At 39.6% G+C, this 23,778-nt stretch overlaps 1 protein-coding gene across 2 annotated transcripts in view; it reads left to right on the top strand.

Annotated features, from left to right (window-relative positions):
* Positions 1-693: 693 nt before the first annotated feature.
* The window catches only part of LOC149435335 (adhesion G protein-coupled receptor G4-like), a 134,848-nt gene continuing 111,763 nt past the window's right edge, over positions 694-23,778 (top strand). Inside the window, exon 1 of one of the 2 annotated variants that reach the window (XM_089662767.1) lies at positions 694-801. The gene's annotated coding sequence lies outside the window, so the exon portion shown is untranslated. Of the gene's footprint in view, positions 802-17,158; positions 17,333-23,778 lie in introns of those variants that run through there. The other variant, XM_089662768.1, reaches the window with a different exon arrangement.

Genomic DNA, 23,778 nt, shown 5'->3' with positions numbered 1-23,778 from the left:
GGAGTAGCACTCTCCATGTTCCTCAGCTGGATGATGTACGTCATCTAGCCTGCCATTGCCACGCACCCACAGTAAATGTTCTGTGGGCAGGCAGCAACTGGTTAAAAAATGCTTGGTTTGTAATTTTGTGTATTTACAGGCAAATTTGGTTTAGAAATGTGTGCACATAAACTTATTCTACTTGTTAGAATATTAATTTATTTTAGCAAGTAGAATGTATTCACGTGCATTTGTGAGAATATGTGTGTAACGTATGTCAGTAACTTCCTCTCCAAATTCAGGTTTGATGTATTTTTTAGGGCCCCTAAATGCTGCTCTAAAATACAAATCTAAATGCCACAATGTCCATGGACACATTGCCTAAAATAGAGCTATGTTCAGAGGCAAAAAAAAATAGAAAATACCTTTAAAAGTAATATTTGTTCTACCTGTGTTCATGAGGTCTAACATGGCATATTGTAGAATGACCTACTTGAGAAGTTATAGGTGAGGATAGACGTTCAGGGTCTTTGTTCCATGTACTGCTACTGATAAGGTTTTTAGACTTTCCTTGTGAAACTTTTCTCCTGCTTAATATTCAGCATTGCTTAGACTTAGATGCGTGTTTTATTACCTGTTCTAGGTAATAAATCTACACTGGACATATCATTCAGTTTTACAGATCAAAGTGCACTTAGTGTTCAACTTCCTGCATTCTCACTGAGGTTACGTTGAAACTTACAGGGTCCAATATTCTGTCCAGAGGGCTGGTACACCCCATTAACCTTCTCATCGACCATGATAACCTGAAGAGCCATCCAGGTATATATGAATATTTACATTTTCTTTTTTTGGGGAATATAAAAAGCTTTGTAATGGTTGTTGAAGTTGGGTGTGAACATGTGTTTGTGACAAACATGAAAGCAATTATTTATGGCTATGGGAGAGTAGGTTATCATGTAATGTAAACAAAAATCACCAAGATGAAGTGTTGTTTATGTGAGATTGATTTATGAAAAAAGTAATAAAAGAACTGTAAAAATGTATGCATGTTACATACTGTATAGTTATCACAGGTTCAGGTTTTACATTGTTGATATACTAATAAAACATTCTATTATCTCTTAATCTGTACTCACATGGTATTTCCTCTTGACTCCACAAGTAAAAGTAACATATATGTACTCTTGTGGTATATGCCCACTGCCTACACCCCTCATTCTCGCCTTCCTTATTCCTGTATATTAAATATCGTAAAGGAATACGGAAAACCTGGACAATAGTGTTGGAGTGGTGTGGCTTGGTTATCTGTTGAAGGAGGGAAAGGTTTGGAAAGGTAAGTTTAATACTTTTCCATTGTCCACAATTTGGAAAATGATGGCGCAGCTGGTGGGCAGTGGACACAATCTAACGTTTGCCATCATACAATATTCATGAATGCAAACCACTTTATACCAGCACTATGAAAACTTACTGTAGCTTGACTCGTTTAGTGACACATTAAAGAACATTTCTGCCCTTTGGGCAACATTCCAAAATAATGGCAGACAGTATAACTTTTTTGTTCTTTTTTAGGATATCATATCTATATAGGAGGTTGATTTCTAGGTAAAAAATACTCCTGAGTTTACTGTATGGATATCATGGTTATATGTATGAGCTTTTTGCAAATAGCAGTAGATAGTATAGGCTTCCTGCTTAGATAGTGTAGACTTTCCTGCTCACCCCCTAGGGACAGCTGGCATCTGTCCTTTCCTAGATTGGGCTCCATTGCTGTCACTTATTTACTGTGGCAGGGTGCAATGTTTTTATGCACATGCCCCCACTAACTGTTAATTTATTTGCAATAGTTTTTATTAAAACTTAAGCTATCTGAGATATAGTATACATTCTAATCTGTGTATCAGGGGCTGACTGACAACTCACGGGTCATAGGGGATCATGGGGCCCCTGTGTCCTTGCCCAAACTCAAAAAAGCCTATGAAAAAGGTACCAGGGGCATCTCATGCCTACTGCCTGGGCCCTGGTTTCCAAATGGTCAGTCCGCCCCTGCTGTGTATCACAACAGTGCCTCAGATAGAAAAAGTTATTTATTTTTTGTGTTCCTTTGATGCTGTTCTAGTTTTGATCACAGCCATTGCTCACTCAGCTTGAATGTAAAATTTCCTGATAAATGCCTGTCTTATGATATAATTATATGCTGCTTGACCACATTTATTTAAACTCCAGCCAAAATGTTCATATTTAGTTTTTGATAGATCAAGAAAGGGTTAAAGCCTGGATCACATTTTTATCAAAGGAGAAGTATAGCCAAAGCTCTTTTGGCTATACTTCTCCTATGGATCACAGGAGTACAGTTCATTCTGCTCTCCTGTGACCCATTTAAAGCCAACATCGGGCTAAAGCCTGCTGTCTTCTGACGTCAATGATCCGGTCCAGGCTCTGAAAATATCCCAACCATATCGGGATCCACCCAGAAGCCTAAACCTGCACTTGGCTCGCCTCTTAGCGATCCGCCGAGAACTTGAGCCAGCCCCTCTTATCCCCTTCACAGCCCAGTGCTCCAGTGAGTGCTGGAGGGGCAAAGCAGAGAGCCAGAGACTGATAGTCCCAGCTTTCTGCTCAGAGCAGAGGTGGAGAATTGAGCAATTGCAGTGTTTGATCACTCAGTTCTCTGTGCAGAGTCGGTGGGCAACAGCTGCAGCATCGGTTTGCTGCTTCATTCACCTAGGTAAGTATAATAAATTTTTTGTTAAACCCATACTTCTCTTTTCTTAATAGAAAATGTTATCTAATACCTACCATAATTTTTCTTTCCTGGCAACAGTCCATAGCAGCATACATGTGGTAGTATGCTGCCAGGTTGGCACCAGGAACTCATGTTTCTGTTCCTGTTAGAAAAATTTCCCTTCAATCCTGTTATGACAATCTTTGCAATGGGGATAGAAAGAAAAATACGTTTTTTAATAGACTGGGAAATAATTTTTTTATTGCAGTCTGTGCTTTCCTATCCTGATAATTATACCCCTATTGCTTTTACTGGTGTTACAAGAACAGAACATATGGGAAAATCTCCCCAAAGCAGTATAGATGAAAAAGAAAACCCACTCTTTTTAACACTAAATAAAAACATTTTGACTGGAGTTAGCCACCAAGTTCTCTACTTCCTACCATGCATAAGTTGTCTTACTGAATCAGACCTGAAGGACACAATATAAGAGCAGCAAACAGCAAACCAGTACTTTCCGAAAGGAGTTGCTTGAGAATAGTAAACATTTGTTAGGCTTTGTGTTTCAGCAGGGTCCACCTTTTCTGTTGCTGACATGAGCTTCATATGAACGCTTGACAAGTCACTTAGGCCTTGGAGCCTGCTCACATATCATTTGCAACACCTTTATCATGGTGACTCAAGTATCAGGAAGCAAGATCATAAAATCCAAAGACTCCAAGGTTTATTTACTCTTATGGATCATTTTCAAGTCTTTCTGGCAAATTATTCTGCCATATCAATGTTTGCTCTTATTATTCCAGTTCTTACATCTACTGGTCCTGTGTATTCCTCTTCACTACACATACTGCCACCGCCATGATCCATTCGCAAGCCAAGCAACTGGCAAAGTTTTCTAAGCCAAAGTCAGATCCAGTTAAGCTACAGTTGTACAATTTTCCCTTATATTAATTCAAGGGATTTATTGTATTGCTTTGCTGTTCAGAGAACCTGGCAGGAGCTGCTCTTTACAGGACCAAAATGTAGCAATGGTCAGGACAGCTGGCATTCAAATAAGGCCAAGGTACCAGCAGAGGTCAGGGTCAATGTAAAACAAATGAATGACAGAAGGCAGACAATCAATGATATCTAAATGACAAACTGGGGTTAGGAACAACCATGGTGGTGGCCTTATTAAAGTGGAACTAAAAGCAAAACTGTTTTCATTTTAGTCAGAGTAATGAAGGGTTAAAAACCCTGCCAGTGTCCCATTGGAAAATTTCCCTTCACTTCCTGTCCCTTAGCCTCCAAACTGAGGGAATCCCGGTGTGTCACCAGGGTCACCAGAACTACTTTCCCCACTGGAAGATTTTTCCTATATTAGTGTTCTGATGGCAACCCAAAATTTGGTCTTTTCGTTTACTTTCAATTTCGATAACGGTAAACAGGGCAAATAGAGAAGGTGAATCTCCCTATTGGGGGAACAGACAGCAATAAAAACTGACAGCTGTTCTTATTCCTCTCCATTCTATCCAAAGCTATAAAAAAAAAAAAAAGTTTGCGATTAGCGACATTTCAATTAATAGCACAAAGTAGCAGGAAGAACCCTATTTCTCAGGAACTATTTCAGTTAATTGAGCAGAACTAATACTGTAGTTTGCATCTGGTAATATTAAAGGTACGAAAGATCCATTATCTCCTGCGCTCAAGGACTCAGATCAAACAGGCGTTAGTGACAAGCAGCGTGTTGTGTATTCATCCACTGGTGATCAGAGGTTGTGCAGCTCTATCATGAAGCTGGGGAAGCTTAATAAAACTGTAGAGGAAGATGAAAGAAAGAGCGCACAAACCTTGTGCATTACCTCAATAAATAGTGACTAATTTTATTAATAAGGAAATATACTCACAAAATGATTCGAAACGCGTTAGAATTCATCCGCCCCCTTTTTGATTTACCTGTAACCCTGTTTGGATTATGGTTATTTATGCCTGTTATACAATCATTTTGTGAGTATATTTCCTTATTAATAAAATTAGTCACTATTTATTGAGGTAATGCGCAAGGTTTGTACGCTCTTTCTTTCATCTTCCTCTACAATATTAAAGGTACGTTCTGAGAGCATATTACTGTTGTGATTTGATTATTGCCCATAAAATTATGTGAATATACTTCTAGAGATGCCAAATTTTTTTTACAGTAAACAGTAACCAAATACCAAATAGCAAAGTAATCGTTACCACAATCAGGCAAGATGGCCATGGGATGATGTCACATGCATGGCTCTGCCCTCCTGCATGTGTATTGTCCAAAGGCGGTACTTCCTTAGTAGATGTGGAGCTGACGCCAAACCTGCTCCTAAACATTGTTAAGTAACGTTGATTACTTGGCTTGTAAACCCGCACAGTGGAGTGCCTTTTATTGTAAGTGTATTCCCACTTCTTCTAATAAATGTGTTATATGGAGAACACAATGGGCTCTCTTTTTTCTATTTTATGATGGATTGATATTGCTGGGAGTGTACAGGAATGTTGAAGAACTAAACCTGGAGCTTCTATATGCTCCTAAAGGGAAAGTGCATTTGACTACCTGTTGGTTCAGGGGTCAGCTTTTAAAGGTGAGCGGCCAATTCTTCTGGTGAAGGTGGTTTGTCACATATTGAAGAATACGAGGATTATAAGGAATCACGGATTGGTGAATGGGAACTGTTTTAATTACGTGGATCTGATGGACATTCACTTACCTTATGAACATTACAGATATGTTTAGATTATAATCATTTTATGTATACACTTGCACATTGGGTTGCGCTGCACTCTATTATTCTTATTTTGATTATTTATTGGGTTATGTGAAAAACCTATAAGTAGCTTTTGCATCCTTTTTATATGCATCATATTTAGTTTTGTTTTTGGATGACAGCGTAGATTGAGACATTTGGTTACTGTTTTTTTACTTTGAATTTCACAAAATTTATTTGCAGCAGTCATGGAAATATTTGATTTTCTTGAATACAGACAAGTGAATTTAGAGGTTGTATTCTCAGGGGAGAAAAGTACTGTCAAATTCGGTGATTTCGATTACGCTTTTAGAAAACTTGGTCACATCTTTGAAAAGAAAACTAGGGCCTGGTGGCATATGGTTTCGTTTGAGCAATATATTGATAATGATATGGTACCTAGATGCCTTAGGTGGGATGTACCAACAAATGATGGTTTGGTTGATGAGGACTCAATGAAGGAGTTTTTTCAATAGCAAAGGAAAAGAACTTATGGAATGTTTGCACAAACGCAAACAAAGAAAAATGCAAATATTAGAAGCACAAATTAAGGAAAAAAAAGATCATATAGAGCCCCAAAAAGAAAATCCGGAGTTTATTAAACTGTCAGGGGAATTGAAAACTAAAATAGAGAAGTGGGATAGAGACACCAGAGAAAAGAAAAGAAAGAAATGTATTAGAGACATGGGAGATTATAAGAACGAACACGTTTTTAGACGGCAATGTGTGTGTGTGTGTGTGTGTGTGGGGGGGGGGGGGGGGGTGAAAGAAACTAGTGTAGTCTCCTCTCGGGCAGGGACACAAGAAAAGGAAAAAGTATCCTCTGCCAGATCCTCTGCTGGCCTTCTTAATGGAGGAAATCTCTTAGTCATCAGCAACAGTAGAGGATGAATGGGGAGACTCCTTATTTTAAGAATAATGCCCCTGTGAGACAGAATTTTAATGGGCGAGCACAACCAGGATGGAATCAGGGTGGAGATAGGGGGTTCAATCAAAGGGGCAATTATAGACCTAGGTCCCCCAGACCTTATTATAATAATAAAGAGATGAACAATCACCCTAATTTTCAACCACAATTTATGGGTCAGTCCAATTGGAGGAGGAATGATGTGCCCAATTATAATAGATTTTTAATTCCCCAACGAGCCCCAGCAGGCGGTATTAAAAATCAGACACCAATTGGAAAAAGAAGAGACAGAGTGTCAGGGTCCTGTCCACAGCAGAAGTTCTGGCGTTTCTGCCAATACTCTACATGGCCGCAGAAGGACACATCAGCCTCAGTCTGGTGCCAGACGGCCTTTATAAGGAGGCTCATCACTTCCTCTGGTTGCTGGATGATCTATAGCTCCCCGTGGTTTGTTCCTGTTTCCTGTGGCTTGTGACTTCCTGATTCTGACCCGGCTTGTACTTGGACTTGTCTGCTCTACTGAACCCCTGATCTGACCTCGGCTTGGCTAAAGGATACTCTCTCTTTCGCTCCTCTGTGTATGACCTCGGCTATCCCACCTGACCACGTCTGTTCTGTTTCCCACCCGGTACCTGACTTTAGCTCAAACTGACTAACCCGCAAACATCCAAATCCCAGAAGGCTTGCATACCACGCACAGGCGCCTCCAGTCTGCAGACCTATCCCCGTGCACCAGCTGTGCTCTTGAGTGGACCACCAACCAGCACTCCTACAGGCGACCTGTGCAACTTTGGGCCTGACTCCCGCTGTCCCACTCTCAGGGGAGTCCGGAACTTAGCCGCAAGGGAAGCCCTCTCTCCACTGGCCTCCATCACCACGTACGTGATACAGAGAGGGAAGAGAGCTGGGAGAAGAAAACAAGAGAAAAAACTCAACTAGGAGCTGGGATTTTTAACATTAGTGGGGTCGCTTTAAATGAACATGAAATTAAAACATTGGATAAGGGCTTTAAATATGCGCCTGTGAAAAATATGAATACATTTGATAAATATATTAATATACAGAAATATGTGAGGAGCCCAAATGTTAATAAATATTTCCTAACTAATACAGCTAAAGTTCATCCTGGATTGCAAGATAATATGATAATATACATTCTGATTTGTGGAACAGATCGGTATTCAAACCCCAGAATTTAGATAGTAAGCATATATGTTTTGCGGAATATGGCTGCTGAGGATTTGGAAAAATTAAAAGTCTCAGAATTTGTGAAACAAGGGATCAAAGATTTATTTAGAAGCTAGTAAGGATGTAGTGATTCACCCAGTGGATAAGCAGGGGGGGGGGGGGAATTGGTGGTAATGGGCAAGGAATATTATAAGGAAGAGATTAATAGAATATTAAATGATCGGAATACATATTTAGTGTTAATTAAAGACCCTGTCCATTAATATAAGCTAACATTGCATAGATTAGTTAAGAAAGGAGAGAAAGGAGGTATTCTTAACAAAGATGAAGCTTTGTATTTGGATCCTATTTCTTTTCGTACCCTCATAATTTATTTTTTGCCAAAAATGCATAAAAATGCTGAAAAACCTCCTGGCATACCTATAGTTAATTGGATTGATTCTGTTACACCTAGGTTGGGACAGTATATTGATTCTTTCCTCCAAACTGTAGCTGTGTCTATAGACGCATATTTGAAGGATATGAACCATTCATTACAAATTTTAGAGATTTTGCCCTTTTCAGATTCATGTATACTGGTTACAGCAGATGTAAGCTCACTATACACCTTTAATAGTCATGAGGATGCCATTAGGTCAGTAAAGTGGGCATTGAATAAATATGGAACATCTAATAGGGTAAGTACATATATACTATGATGTTTAGAGTTGTGTTTATTACATAATTATTTCTGGTATGATTCTAGGTATTTTTTACAAATTATCGGAGTTGCGATGGGTGTTCGTTTCGCTCCTAGTGTGGCAAATATATTTATGGCTCACTGGAAGGAGAAGACAATTTTTAGGAATTGGCCAAAGCAACTCCTTTGTTACAAAAGATTTATTGATGATTTATTTTTGATCTGGGGCGGGAATTTGGAGTCTTTGCAAGAATGTATGGATACTCTGGATAATGACAGGAATATTACTTTAACTTGGAATATGGATCTTGGTACTATTATATTCCTGGATTTGGAAATTTATAAATGGGAGGGGCAGAATAAAACCCTAAGTCATTTCAAACCCACGGACTATAACAGTTATATTAGTATGGACAGCTGGATCCTGGCTATGTAATATACCTAGGGGGCAATTTATCAAACTGCGACATAATTGTTGCTCGGAGGCGGAATACAAACAACAGTCAGAAAATCTGGCTGGAAGGTTCATCCAGAAAGGTTCTAGAAGGTCTGTAATTGAGGGGGAGATACAACAAGTTAAAGGATTGGACAGAAAATTATGGATTAGTAATATTAACAATAGAGAAGCTAAGGAAGGGCTTGAACATGGTATTTTGCTTGATTATAACATACAGTATAGAGATATAGAAAAAAATATTAGAAAGCATTGGATGATCCTTCAAAAGGATAATGTATTCGGTCCCTTATTACCACCTCTCCCCAAGTTTATATATCGTAAAGCACCTACATTGAGAGACAAGGTAGCTCCTGGAGTCATAGATCCCCCCATAAAAAGAAAAAAAATGAGATGTTCCTAACATGGCCGTTTTTTATGCATGTGGTAGATGTGTAGCTTGCAGGTGTGGTGTGCTACATCTAATATTAAAAAACCGAAGGAGTTTGTGGCTACAGCTACTGGAAAGAACTATAGAATTAGAGATCTTATTACATGTATGTCTAAAGGGGTAGTTTATATGTTAGAGTGCCCCTGTAAGATTCAATATGTGGGGAGGACTACTAGGCAGTTGTCTGTGAAGTTGATAGAATACGTAGATAATATTAAAAAAGGGGAAACGAATCATAGTGTGTCTGAACATTTTAGAGACTTTTATAACAAAGATCCCAGTGTCTTCGAGTTTTGGGACATAGAAAAAGTTGTTAGGAGTTGGAGGGGAGGTAATTATCTGAGAAGTATTAGCCATAGATAATCCTTTTGCATCTATGAGACTAAAGTTTCAGCTCCTACTGGTCATAATGTAAATTTGACTTGAATTGTTTTATTAGTGATAGGTTATTTATTAGGTGCATTATTTATTAAATTTCTATATTTAATTTTTTTTTTTTTTTTTTTTAAGAAAAAATAACAAACATGTCTGTACTTACCAGCTGTGTGCAGTGGTTTTGCACAGAGCAGCCTTGATCTTCCTCTTCTTGGGTCCCCTGCAGACTATCCTGGCCCCTCCTTCCTGTCGGGTGCCCCCAGAGCAAGCAGCTTGCTATGGGGGCACCCGCTGCTCTATGTGTCCATTCACACATGGAGCCGTGGCTCGTCCCCGCCCCTCTCTCTTCTGATTTGCTAACTAGCCCGCTTCTGACTCAGCCAATGAGAAGGGGGAGTCCCGGGACAGCCGAAACCCCATAGAGGGGTCTGAGGTGAGTATTAGGGGGGTTATGGGGGATGCTGCACAGAGAAGGTTTTTTACCTTTATGCACACAATGCATGGAGGTAAAAAACCTTGAGCCTTTAGAACCACTTTAAATGTGTTATATGGAGAACACTATGGGCTCTCTTTTTCCTATTTTATGATGGATTGATATTGCTGGGAGTGTACAGGAATGCTGAAGAACTAAACCTGGAGCGTCTATATGCCCTTAAAGGGAAAATGCGTTTGAGTACCTGTTGGTTCAGGGGTCAGCTTTGGGTTGCGCTGCACTCTGTTATTCTTATTTTGAAATTTTTGAATTTAATTTACTTTCAACTGCAGTTTCAAGTGCACAGATAACTAATTGGCGGATGTGACATTTACAACAGTACATTAGCTGCATCATAACTGTAGCAAATGTGACCAGCGAATGTGAGCCACATAATGTACAATTGCATTGAGTATTTTGACCCCCAAGATAAACCATGCCATGTCCCCAGTTGGAAGGTTATAGCAAAATCAGTTTGGAACGGGACTTTTAAGGCACAGATATCAGTACAAAAATTATAAAAATCCCCAAAAAGTTATTCAACAAAGTTCATTAATATCACATAAAAACAAAAGAACAGGAATAATGTCGACTTTCCACTACTAATTTTGGGTCTTTTAAAGATACGAGGCTGGCTGCTTTTATGTAAATTATTATTTATTTCAAGTACTTTTCAAAATGAAAATTAATGCATATTGGTATTGCTACGGCATTTTTTAATACAGTATCTGGCTATTCTGCAGAATATATTATTTCTTGCAGCACTGTAAATGGAAAACATACAGTTTAAACAAAAATGCCAGATATAAAAAGCAAGCGTAGGCTGTAGCTGTATTTGTCATATTACATTAGTAATTATTAAGCATCTGCTCAGGGTTATCTAACATATCATGATGTATCTTAGATGTATTATCAGAAAGTTAATATTTAAAAATAATGTTTCTGTTTTAGCGTCCTACTGATTTGTCTATATGTCATTGTGATGCCTAAAAAACAAATCCCAACTGTATTTTAAATTAAGGTTTTTTTTGGAATTGATTATTTTAGAATATATATATATATTTATCACTGTATGTATTGTGTATATGTATGGTATATACTGTATCAGTTTTGTTATCTCTTTACTGTTAGGAACTGCTCAATTATTACTTAAAGGATAAATTCACCATTCTGAATATGTTATGTTACACCGATAGTTAGAATTTAACATGTAACATTTTTCGTGTGTACCCCCTCTCCTCCAATCCCCCCCATCCTTATGACAGCAGGCAGGGCATCATTTGCCCTTACTCGCTGTCACCATTTGAAAACAGCATGGCCATTTTGGTCTCCACCCACACGACCACATCATTAAATCACATTTTCCTGTGAATGAATAGACCACAAGTACTGTCGGCCTGACAACCTGTAGCTCTCAATGAACTGCGAGTGCACTGTTGAGCTCTCATAGTTCAATGATCTTCCTGGTTTCAAGTAACTGCCTGCCTGTATCAGAGGTACGGGTAGGCAGCTACTCTGAGAGTTTTCAGGACTGATCAAGGGTGGGTAGGCAGCTACTCTGAGAGTTTTCAGGACTGATCAAGGGTGCACTGCTCTGCAGGCTCATTAGGAAAAAACAAAAATAAATGCACATTATTCTTTAATGATTACACTGAAATTAACAGTTGACATGCAAATCTTTGACATTCAATGATTCAGCTTTCAACGCTAAAAGAATAAATTCCCTGGAATCCTTAGAAAATATTAACCAGGAGAATACTGTAAAAGCTTGTTATAGTAGGTTATGTCTTTGAACTTTAGAAATGACTATCTGAACAGAAGAGATAAGTTTTTTCTACACAATCCTTTTCTGTAGTGAATGATAGACCAAAGGGAAACCTCGCTTGTTTTTCAGTGGGCACAACACTTCAGTTCTTCTTGTATTCTTTACTTACTGTAATCTTTAGGTAACGCATACTTTTCAAGCTTGCTGCACCATATTAACATGTTTTTTTTTCAAGTACTGACCTTAGCTTCTCTTTCTAGAGCCATTTGTGTACCACTGAGCCACCCTGATCAGCAACTATTGATGATTATGAGGCTGAGGGATTTGAAATTATCCATTGAATAAACTGATGCTGTGTTCTGTTTGTATAACCAATCATATGCAGATAAAATAAATAAGTAAATAAACTAACAGAAATTTCATATGATTGTATGATAGTGAATCCTAGCTCAAAATATTAAAGAGGTTCTGTCACATACCTTGGTTGGAGGCCAAGTTGACAAGAGGGCTTCCCTTGCTGCTCTGGTCCAAGCACCCCTGAATGTGGTGACAGAGGTACAAGGCTCAAAAAAGCACGGGTATCGAAAGCTTGACAGCAGGTGTCTGCCATGGTCAGGGAAGTAGTCAAGGTGAACCAGGGTCATACACAGTGAGACAGCAGCGTGGTCAGGAGCACAGGCTCGGGTTGGTACAAGGTTAGCAAGAAAAGCAAGGTCCAGTAACAAGCTGAGGTCAGTACCAGGAGATCAGGCAGAAAATAGTGAGAGGCAAGACGAGGTCAGAATCCAGAATCCATAGAGCAAGGTCAGGAACAAACCGGGTCAGCAAAGGAAGATTGGTCAGTACAAACAGGAAAACAGGAATACAGATCACAAGAAGCTGAAGAACATCCAGCAATTAGTACACAGCAGAGTCTCCTTTAAATAGGCAGCTTGGCACCAATGCAGGAAGACGTACGATGCGAGCTGGCGCATAGAAATGCGTTTACGTGTCAGTGAATGCCTGGGCTCGTCCGTGTGCTGGTACATGTGCACAAGCATTAGCTGCACAGGAATGAGTAGTAGATGCACAGGAATTAGCATTAACTGTGGTAGAATCAGCATTAGCTGCACTAGTTTCCTGACAAGTTCTAAAGTCTAAGATCCCTTTCACACTATGAACTGCATGAGAATTGCACAGGAATGCTGTTCTGTACAGTGTGATTTCAGTCCCATTCATTTTGAACAGGCTGAAATTGCACCACACCACACCAAAAGTAGTGCATTCACTACTTTTTGAAACACATGGTAATCAGAATGCATGGTACTGGCCGGTGCAGGAAAATGCACTGTGTTTGCAACTTGTGTTTGGGGTGTTGTTAAATTTGCAGCTTTCCCACACTGCATTCTAGTGTGAAAGGGCCCTTAAGGTTGTTTACCGTTATGCATTCTCTGCCTTAAGGTTAAAAAAACCCTTGCACTGTGTGTTCCCCTCTCTGCCTCCCTAACACTTACCTGACTTCTGTATCAATACAGCGCTGCGTCCTGCTGCAGAACTTCTCTTCCTCTTCCTGGTCTCACAGGATTTGCTGAAAACATAAGGAGTCATTGGCTCCCTCTGCTGTCAGTCAGATCCAGTGAGTAGAGGGCAGGTACAGGGAAAAGCCGAATATGTATATCAAAAGACAAAAAGAGGGCGCACGGGCCTAGTGCATTACCTTTAAAAATGGAATTTATTGATAAAAAGTAAAATACTCACAAAGAAATAAAATCAAATGGAGAGCATGTCACAAGAAATGACCCTGAAGGTGGTCTGGTGGGGGACTGTAGACCTCGAGGGAGCTGAAGTCTGACGCGTTTCGAGGCTGTGCCTCTTCCTCAGAGCCAATCATGGGCCAAGCTGAGCTGTGCGTGTCTATGGACATACACAGCCCAGCTTAGGAGGGAGCCTGCACATCTGCCCTCACAGCAAGTGGCTTGCTATGTGGGCAGATACAGAAGAGGAGGAGCCAAGATTGCCAGCAGGGGACCCTAGAAGAGGCAGTAGGGGACAGCAAGAGCATTGCACAGAGCAGGTAAATATATTTTGATAAAAAATGGACTTTACAACCAATTTAAGGAAAGATTCTCAACGTCTTTGATAAAACAGTAACCAAAATCTATGTCACAAAGCAAGTGCATTGTTTAAAATCAGTCAGACTGTAAACTTACACGCTTTTCCATTGCTAAATTATAGCAGATCTTGGAAGTCTGAGGTTAAATTATAAAAGATTCCTATTGTGAATCTGAGTTGGTTTCAGTGAGAGTCCCTTTTAACTAAAATGTATGTTAAGTTACTAAAATGCAAATCAGCATTTGCTTAGCATGACCATTCAGACCCATGGCAACTTACATTGTAGAACTGCTTATCTTTGTTTCTAGTTCATGTATGTAAAATGAAGCCCAACTGAATATTTGGTTTAAATCATCCAAATACATTTCAGGTGCTTTAAAACAAAAGATGTTAAATGTCTTATGGTGTTTTATTTCTTAAACAGCTACTGCCTGAGTAGAATAGCCTGTCCTCTGTCAACATGCTGCAGAGTGGAACCCTTGCTTTCTGTGGGGAAGCATTGGTTTCTATTTCAGAGATCAAACACTGACTTTGCTGATTCGGAGCCAGTGCTCTTCATCATTTGGGCACCCAAGCTTTGCTGATTGCAGAGCTATAGGTCTGACACAGAAAGGTAGGTGTGTGTCAGACCTGTGCAGAAAAACCACAGTGAACAAGGTTCCCATGCTGCAGCTACTGCCAGGGGAAAGGCTTTCCTATTCAGATTGTGGCTGCTTTAGAAAGAAAATGAACAGTAAGACATTATATACTTTTTAATACATCTGGAATATATTTAGAAGATTTAAACAAAAAATTAAATTGGCAATCTCATTTGGAGCCATGGTGGCTCATGGTGCCTTATACTTTCAGATCCTGGGTTCAAGACCCTTATAGGCAATGATTGTGTAAGATTTGTTGGGGCTGCTGAAATACAAATCTGAATTTACCTGCCTGGGGTTTACTTTGCCAGTATAACTGCTTTGCACTGATCTGATTTTGGGTTTCAACCTTATATTGGTACTGACGTTTTTTTACTAATGAAGAACTCCAACCAAATCTTTTTATCTAGTTTTAAAAATAGTAGGGTAAGTTCAGTTTTTATTGGGGATATTTTCCCTTATTGTTTGTCATAGTGGCAATTATTATATATGGTAAAGTTGGGGACAATTTGAAATGCTATGAAACAGACAGGATAAGTTCTGCTTTATATCTCAATATGTGCCTATTGCAGTTCCTTCTGTAAAGACCACGTAATTTGCATGCAGGCTTGACACTGTCCTTGCTCCATCACAAAAATCAAACTTTAAGGGTCCACAAGAGGTACTACTAAGAGTAGCAGGGGACACTGGAGAACAACACTCCTAGGGGCTCAAGAGACTTCAATTGAAGATTTCTCTCGGGGTGTTTAGTAAATATTGTTATGGTGTAGGCTGGTGCCATCATCCCTTAACTATAGAATAAGAAACTACCCTCTTTTTTTGGAGACTTTCAAGGCACATCAAAGCACAAATTATAAAATAGTAAGATAAATTTTATTGTACAAAAATATAAAATCACACAACAAAGAATAGGCGGTCAAATGTTTTTACATCAGACATGGATCACATTCACAGTTTCAAAAACAAAGCTCAAGTTATCAGAAATGTGAGTACCTGACGATTCTTAGCAAAAGATAGATGTGTGAGAAAAATGCCTGACTAAAAACCAAATTGATTTAAATAAAGGCATAGCATAGAGGGGGCTTACATGTTTGGTTGCAAACTAATACAACACATGAAAGCCTTTTTAAACTTATTTGGATCCTTGTCCAGTCTTTCTCTTGTATATTCATGCATATTCTGCTAAACATCGGCTATTTTTGATGGAAGGTATACACACCCTGGTGTAGAGGGAGCTTATATGTTTGCCTGCAAACAAATACCTTTAAATCCAACATATGGAAGCCTTTATTTAAATCAATTTGGTTTTTAGTAAGGCCTTTTTCCAACACATCCATCTTTTGCTAAGAATCATAGAAAGTTATATTACTTTCCCTTGCCCAGCCTCCATGGTGCCCCCTCTGGCCACCCCTTGTAGCTGCCCGAAGCAGTAGGAAATTCCTTTGTGGTCCCGTCCTGGGTGATTTTTGGAGATGGTGACAGCAAATATATCTCGATTTTAGAAATTTGGTGGTTCTCTTTCATCAGTCAATTCATACAGGGTATCTTATCCTGCATTTAGGCACCTCTGAAGAAGAGATTCTAAGTTTGTCTCGAAACACATTAGGTGCCCAAATTTCTGATGACTTGAGCTTTGTTTTTGAAACTGTATTGAAAGTGATCCATGTCTGATGCAAAAACATTTGATTGCCTATTCTTTGTTGTGAGATTTTATATTTTTGTACAATAAAATTTATTTTACTTTTTTAGACGTGCCTTGAAATTACCCCAAAAAGAGTGTAGTTTCTTTCTTATTTTCTTGGGGTGTTTGGTAGTGTGGGGTGCGGGCAATTCGGGAGGTAAGTACTTACTCTCATTTACACCAGTAAAATAAAGCTTGATGCACTGCTGACATCTAAACAACCTCCCCCCCCACACACACACAATATACAGTATATAGTTTTTAAGAAATGGTTTTATTTTAATTTGTTATAAATGTTTACAAACATTTTGTACACTGTGTAGCAATGACTCTCAGTTTGAAAAGCATGCTGGGCTTTCTAAGGAGAAAGCCTAGTACTGCCTATATGTTTGAGAGGGACAGCAATAAAAGTCAGCTAGCTCAGTGTTTTCTTCCTTTCATCAATTGCATGCATCCTTGCTTTGCTCACAACAGGTTCTTTTTCCTGGAGAAACTCTTAAAATAGGAAGCTTGCACAAAAGCACTAATACAAGACTTTTCTGGTGTAACACAGTTCTGGATCATAAGTCATTAAAGCATGAAACATGATCTAAAAGATGAACTCCACTAGCATAATCAACACGGTTGAAAAAGTGAATAATCATTCAGCAAGGCATCAGTTGCTCTATACATACTCTTTATTATCTGGTTTCTACAATATATCACAGAATGAAACCACTGAGCTTAGTTCTCTCAAAGCAGCACTTAGGCAATCAAATACACACCAGATGCATTAACAACATATTTATTAGAAGCAATGGTAAATGCATAGAACGGAATGATAAATGAACCTACAGAGGCCAGTGTTCATACATTGAGCCCAAACTATATTTAGCAACTCCGAGAATAAATAATGACACATCTGCCATGTGTAAATAAAGAAAGAAAAAGGCACTCAACTAATCAGAGGATAGTTGACATATGAGAATAGCAGTGCTTTGCACTTGTCCTATATGCAGTTTCCCATTGTAGGCATAGGATGATGTCTAAACTTTTGTATGTCCAGAGGCGAAGATTTCACACTGATGGGACACATTCTCTGCTGACCTGAGGGACACAAATTAATGGATTCCTACTCTAGACTTTCTAGCTGTAATCCTGGCCAAGTATTTTTAAAATCATTGGAATAGACTTGATCGAAATACAGGAGGTAAGATCTAAAATTTTATTAGGCCAGTATTTCGAGCTAAATATGTCAGTATCTACCTATGTGTAATGGTTAGAAAGCAGTTTATTTTATAGTGTATGTCCTGCCAAAATCTCTTTTATTATTAGTAATTTTTGTAAGCTTTGGTTAGTGTTAGAAAAGATTAGAAGCTTCATTGGGTTTTTACAACTATCCAGGGCTCTGTCAGAAATTTTCCTTCATTTACTCTCATTGGTACAATTTTATCTCCAGACAGTATATGAGGGGAATTCTGTCTAATGGAGTACTGACTAGCAGTAAAAACTCAGCAGAGTATCTAATCCTGACCTCACTCTATCCAAAACAAAAAAACAAAATAAAAATTTGTCTGGGCATACACTTTAAGGATACTTTATCCAGACATTCTACCTCTTCTGCAAGTCATTTGCTGGCGAGGCATAGGCAAACCTGCCATGAGGATCCAAAGAAGATACAGTATTTTTTGTGCTCTACAATATATTTATAGCCATAGCAAGCCATGCAACTGCTATGGGGTCTAGAAGTAGAAAACAATTTGGCACTGTCTGGTCATACAATGATTTTTGCAACTAGCAATAGTATTTGGCAAGTACATTTGAATAAAATGATTGTATGTATAATCTCTTTATCATGTATTCTGTGTTAGGAGAGTAATAGCCCTGGAGATAGAGACTGAAGTGGTTCTAAAGCCTTAAAGTTTTTTTTTATCTTAATGCCTTCTATGCATTAAGATACAAAACCTTCTGTGCCTGGGATCCCCCCAGCCCAGCCCACCTCTCCTTATACTTACCTGAGCTCCATAGCGACCCAGAGCTGTGCATGAGAGCAGTGCCTCTCTCAGCTCTGTCCCTCCTCACAGCACAGATCCATAGCAGCAGGAGCCTTTGGTTTATGCTGCTGTCAATCAATCTTTGTAACAAGGCAGTGTGGGGGGGGGGAGGATGTGCCCTATTGTCTGTGCTTATGGACACAGGCAGCGGGACTCTGGAAGGGGGCCGCACAAGTGCCACCATAGGAAGCGGATACCTATGGAGGCAGTGGCTGAAGAGGAAGAGCTAGGAGTACTGGTGGGGGACCCAAGAGGAGGAGGATCAGAGCAGGTAAGTTTGATATGTTTTTTTTTTATTAAAGTTTTACAATCACTTTAAGTGGAATTCCAGGCACCATCTTACTAATGTGTTACTAAAAGTGTTCTGTATATGTACCTGTTTTCAGGCTGCCTTGGTCTGATCACATGATCTCCCCTGTATCAGCTAGCTTGGCTGCAGGGGAGAGGAGAGAGCGCATCGATGACATCCTTTGTTGGAGCTCCCTCCTCGCCCCTGCAGTCACATAGGCTGACACAGGGAAGCCAGATCGCGTTACCAAACTGGAGCACCATGAATATATATAAGTACACAGATCTTTCTCACACATGTTAAGCTAGCCATGGATGGATTGAAGTTTGGCTGGTTCAGCAGGGACCTACCAAGTAGCCACATTTTTAACCATCTATTGCCATTACTGTTCAAGTGGAGTTGACTTTGGCACTGTTGGTAAATTTGTGCCCCTGCAGTGTTAATCAGTGTATTCTTGCAGCAGAGAAGTCCAGAATGCAGTAGAGCAGTGGGGAAGATTCCATCATTCACTTCGCTTGTATGGATGGGGAATCTGTTAATTCTTTTGGGGAAAAAAATGCAAATCATCTATTGCCATCTTTGGTCCAAATGGGTGTTAGGAGGGGGTAGGGAGAATTTTAAGATGAATTACATGGTTTTCCTCAGTGTGTTTACAGCCCTGCTTGAACTTACTTACACTTGTATTTTTCTCCTCAACTTGGACAAATAATTCTCAAGCAACTTAGTACAGTGGAGAAAGGTCAGAACCCCTATCAGATTTTTTTTGTTATGTATTAGGGGGATTTCCCTTCAGTTTATTTTAAAAAGGCACAACAGGAAGTGAAAAGAAATCTCTCCACACTGATTGAAAATCTCTTTTAGACAATTGTCACCGGAACAGGTGACCCCAGTGGAAGATTTCCACTCACCTCCTGCTCTGGTATTGATATAGACTGAAACACTACTGAAATCATATTCACTTTTCAGATAATGCTATCTAAGTAAAAAGCAGAAGCAAATATGTGAATTTACACATTCTTAAATCTCTGCTTCCATAGTACTTAGACTATACAGTACTCTCTACAGCTCTGATATTAATCAATATAATTATGCACACAGTCTGAATTTAGTGTTAAACTGGGCACTGATAAAATCAATAAAGTTTAGAAAAAGATGTTGTAGGTTATTTTTAAACAATACAGAAATAATTTTCACCAGTTTTGTATACAAACTGCTGCTGCTAAGTGATCAGAAGTGGGGATACAACAGCAGTCTGGACAGGGTTTGTGCCTAGAATGCTGATTTTCTTAAGATGTCAGATGACTGACATTCTTATAAAATGAATTTACATCATAACATTATAAAAATGCAATGTTTTAACAAACATTTTTCATGTACTTTTTATTATGTTGCATGTTTACATAAATATGCACGTGAGACAGTAAAATGCAGCAAAACCTAATAAAATGTATTTTAAAGACAGGCAGTATAATGCAGGGTTTCTTTTATAAAATAACATTATAGTGGGACATCACTGTAGAAACCTGCATAGAATCATGGGTTCTCAACACTGACACTGTACATATTTTTTATAATGATGTGATCAATTAATTTAAAGGAGAAATATGGGAATAAAAAAAATCCATACTCCCCTTCATGCTGCAGCATCAGTGTGAAGCTGCAGCTGTCCCACATCGGTTCTAAGACCAAGAACTGAGCAATCACATGACCGCCAATCGCTCAGTTCTCAGTCTGCTCAGAGCAGAGAGCAGTGGTTGTCAGTTACCTCTCTCTTCTCTTCCCCTCCAACACTCACTGGAACACTGGGCTGGGGAGGGTGCAGCTGACTCCGTCTGGAGCCAGCAGTCAATCAAGTAGCTAGGTAGATCCTAACAATATGGTTGGGATCTTTCTAGAGCCTGGAGTGGCTCTGTGATGTCAGCTGACAGTGGACTTTAGCTCACTGGCGTCTGATTCTGGGTCACAGGAGTGCAAAAGTAAGTGCACTCCTGTGACCGAGAAGAGAAGTATGACCAACACAGTTTTGGCCATACTTTTCTTTTAATATTGCCTTATAATTGCTGTCTGGAAAGTGACAGTCTTTTAGTACAAAAGGTCATAAGTAGCTGCCACAGATAAAATTGTTGCTTTGGTTACATATTTCCTTTTAGGGTCCTTTCACATTAGATCAGTTTACATCAGATTACATCAGTTTTGCACATCCTTCCTCAGTTCAGTTCACAGCTTACATCTGTCTACATCCATTTTTGTATCTGTATATTTTTCAGTTGTTGCATAAACCAAAGTTAACAAAAATATATAAAAAAGTTTCTTGCCTAAGGCCTCAGTCACATGGCCTTAAAAAAATGCTGTTACAACCATTTTTTATTTACAGATCTGAACGCAGCTCCATTGCTTCTAATGGAGACATTCACACAGGTACATAAACATGCACTGCATTCAGATCTGTAACCAAAAATCCAAATATCTGCATCCGAGGACATGTGTATACATATATATTATTGAAAAAAAGAACATGACATTTTTTAAGCATTGAAAACAGACCTATTTACTGATCATTATGCAGGAACTTCTGTCCCTTACCTTAATGATCAGTAACATTTTTACAACAGTGTTTAGGCTGTGTGAATGAGGGCTAAAAATGAACATCAATGGATCAGATGTAAATTAACCTCATCCATTTACATCTGTTCAGATCCGTCTATACGGGAAAGGACTCAGCCTTGTTCTGTTGAGAAAAAAACAGACTTGAACGAACATGGGTGTAGGTGGGCGAAAAAAGGATGATCATCCATTTACATCGCCCCACGGATAGACATACATTGCGGTTCATTCTGGATCTGTCTGAAAAACCGACCAATGGAAATAGACTGCATGCTTGTGTGAAAGGGCCCTAAGACTGCATCATAATGGGGTTGATTTACTAAAACTGGAGAGTGCAATATTTGGTGCAGTGCTGCATGGTAGCCAATCAGCTTCTAACTTCAGCTTGTTCAATTACGTTTTGACAATAACACCTGGAAGCTGATTGGTTTCTATGTAGAGCTGCTCCAGATCTTGCACTCTCCAGTTTTAGTAAATCCCTCCCAATGAGTGTACAAGAATAACTTATAAAAGCAGAAGATGCCATATTTACTAACAGCTTTAAATGCCGTTTTACTTTACTCAATGAGTTATTAGCATGTTATATACAGAAAATTCCCATGTAATTATAGTACCCTCTGATGTGCTACTAGAATAATGCAGGCGAATCTATTGTGTATGACTTATGGTATCTGTGCTAGTCTGTGATAAAGGTCGAGTTACTGCAGATCAAGCTGGATGACCTAACAGGTTGGGACTCTGTTGCCTCCATCTGGTTCTGGAGGACCATGGAAATCTTCCAGAAACCAGTAGGCGGCAGAGGTGGAGACCTAATCTGCATGTTTGTGGAGTCTAACCAATCCCAGGTTTTTAGGCCATGGTAGAGTGGTGGACCAGCCCATAAATATGGGATAGTCAGTCTGGCTGGGCAGTCGGGTGGAAGATGGAGTGCTGAGGAGACTGTCGGAGGCCTGGGAGGGGTCCCCTAGGTCTGGGGGGATGGCCTCCAGGCTGAGCTTGGGCTGGCTCAGGAGGATCCATTTAATAGTAACCCATGAACAGGATCAATGCCTGGGAGCAGTGGGAGCAAGAAGGATAGAATGAGTACATCAGCACACCCAGGGAATTACAAGGGAAGAGGTTGCCACACATAGCAAGCTTACAAAGGACAGCGCTGTGCTTAATCCTTTATCCTTGACCCAGGAGATCTTCAGAGCAGCCAGGAGGGCTGGTAGTGTCTGCAGGCTGTGGAGCTGGGAGCAGTTCTACATGGGAGAGAAGACATCTCTGCAAGTAGTTTACAAGAAGATAGGTTGATTTTGGAGGGGTTGCAAGTTCCTTGCCTGTCTTTCCAGGAATAGAACAGTCCAGGATCTGTGTCTGTAAATCAGAAGGAAGTTGTCCCCATGCATTGTTTCAGTTAAGTTTGGCATCCCATAATCCCTATCCGAGTTATATTCCCCAAAAAAGAAAAAAAAAACAAGTTCATGGATTGTTCACAGACTGTGGATGAAAGTGTGGAAAATGCTTGTTGCCTGGCTGTGCAGCGCTTAGGGGTACCTAGAAACACAGCGGCCCTCACGAGGGTAGCACTACATAATATTACATTTCATAACTGCAGCTTCATTACTAATTTTTTGTAAATTTGCTTTTTGAATTTGTGTAATTCAGTATACTGCACCCTGCAGGCATATTTTCTTAGGAATTAGGATTGAATACATTTAAAGTTAAAGGATAGGTTCACCTTTAGGAGCATCCGTATTTATGGTGTAATATTTAATATGCTCCTGTTCACATGACATGAATTACAGCAGTGTTTCTCAACCGTTCTTCAGTCAAGGCACCCTTTAAAATTATGGACAGTCTTGAGGCACCCCATTCTAAAATGTGAGAAACTATTCTAATAGTTTTATATATCACAGCAACATCCACACATGTAGGACACCCAACATTAGGGGCGATTCATTCTTCCAAAGCAAATACACTTTTGCACACACTGGTACTGACTAGTATTCCAGTGTTTCTCTTTTCCCTCTGTTTTTCACCATCACTGAGGTAATGTGACCCCAGTGCTGATGGAGAGGGGCAGGGGAGGGTCAAACTAGGATGCTGTGCAGGCAGCTGACATCCTCCTTATCAACTGATGATGTAATTGGTTGTCAGAACGCCAGCGGCTAGAAAGTCATAATGGTACACAATATAAATCTGTGGCTTTGTGTAATTAAAAGGCAGGCTTGTTCCACCTGCTGGCTTGTATACAAGTTTTTATGCAATTTTTTAGACATTTTGCCAAGGCACCCCTGAAGAAACCAAGGCATCCCAGGGTGTCTGGGCACCCTGGTTGAGAAAGGCTGAATTAGAAAACTACAAATTCCATCTGACATTGTGGCAGACAACTTGTAGTTTTCAATTAACTGTAGGAATGCCGATGAGTGCCCTTGTAATTCATTCAAATGCCCTGTAGCTTTTAAACTGCTAGCCTGTACAGAGGTCCAGACTGAAAGCTGGAGGGCTTGTCTGCAGGACAAGCAATGCTCTGCAGCCTCCTGGGAAAGAAATAATAATTTCACATGTTATTTCCTGCAAACATATCTGCATTTATTGTTTTTTCACAAAGGGAAACTTAGCTTTTAAATATCAGTCTGAGACAAATTTGCTGAGACATTGCACTGAGCTTGCATATATAATTACATCCACAAATATGTGTGGACTAGAGGATGAGCTTGCCTA

This window comes from Staurois parvus, unplaced genomic scaffold, assembly GCF_062004578.1.
Source record: "Staurois parvus isolate SC_StPar_1 unplaced genomic scaffold, SC_StPar_1.0 ptg001535l, whole genome shotgun sequence".
Classification (NCBI taxonomy): Eukaryota; Metazoa; Chordata; class Amphibia; order Anura; family Ranidae; genus Staurois; species Staurois parvus.
Note: the sequence above shows the minus strand (reverse complement) of the source record. Positions and strands in the feature narration are given on the sequence as shown.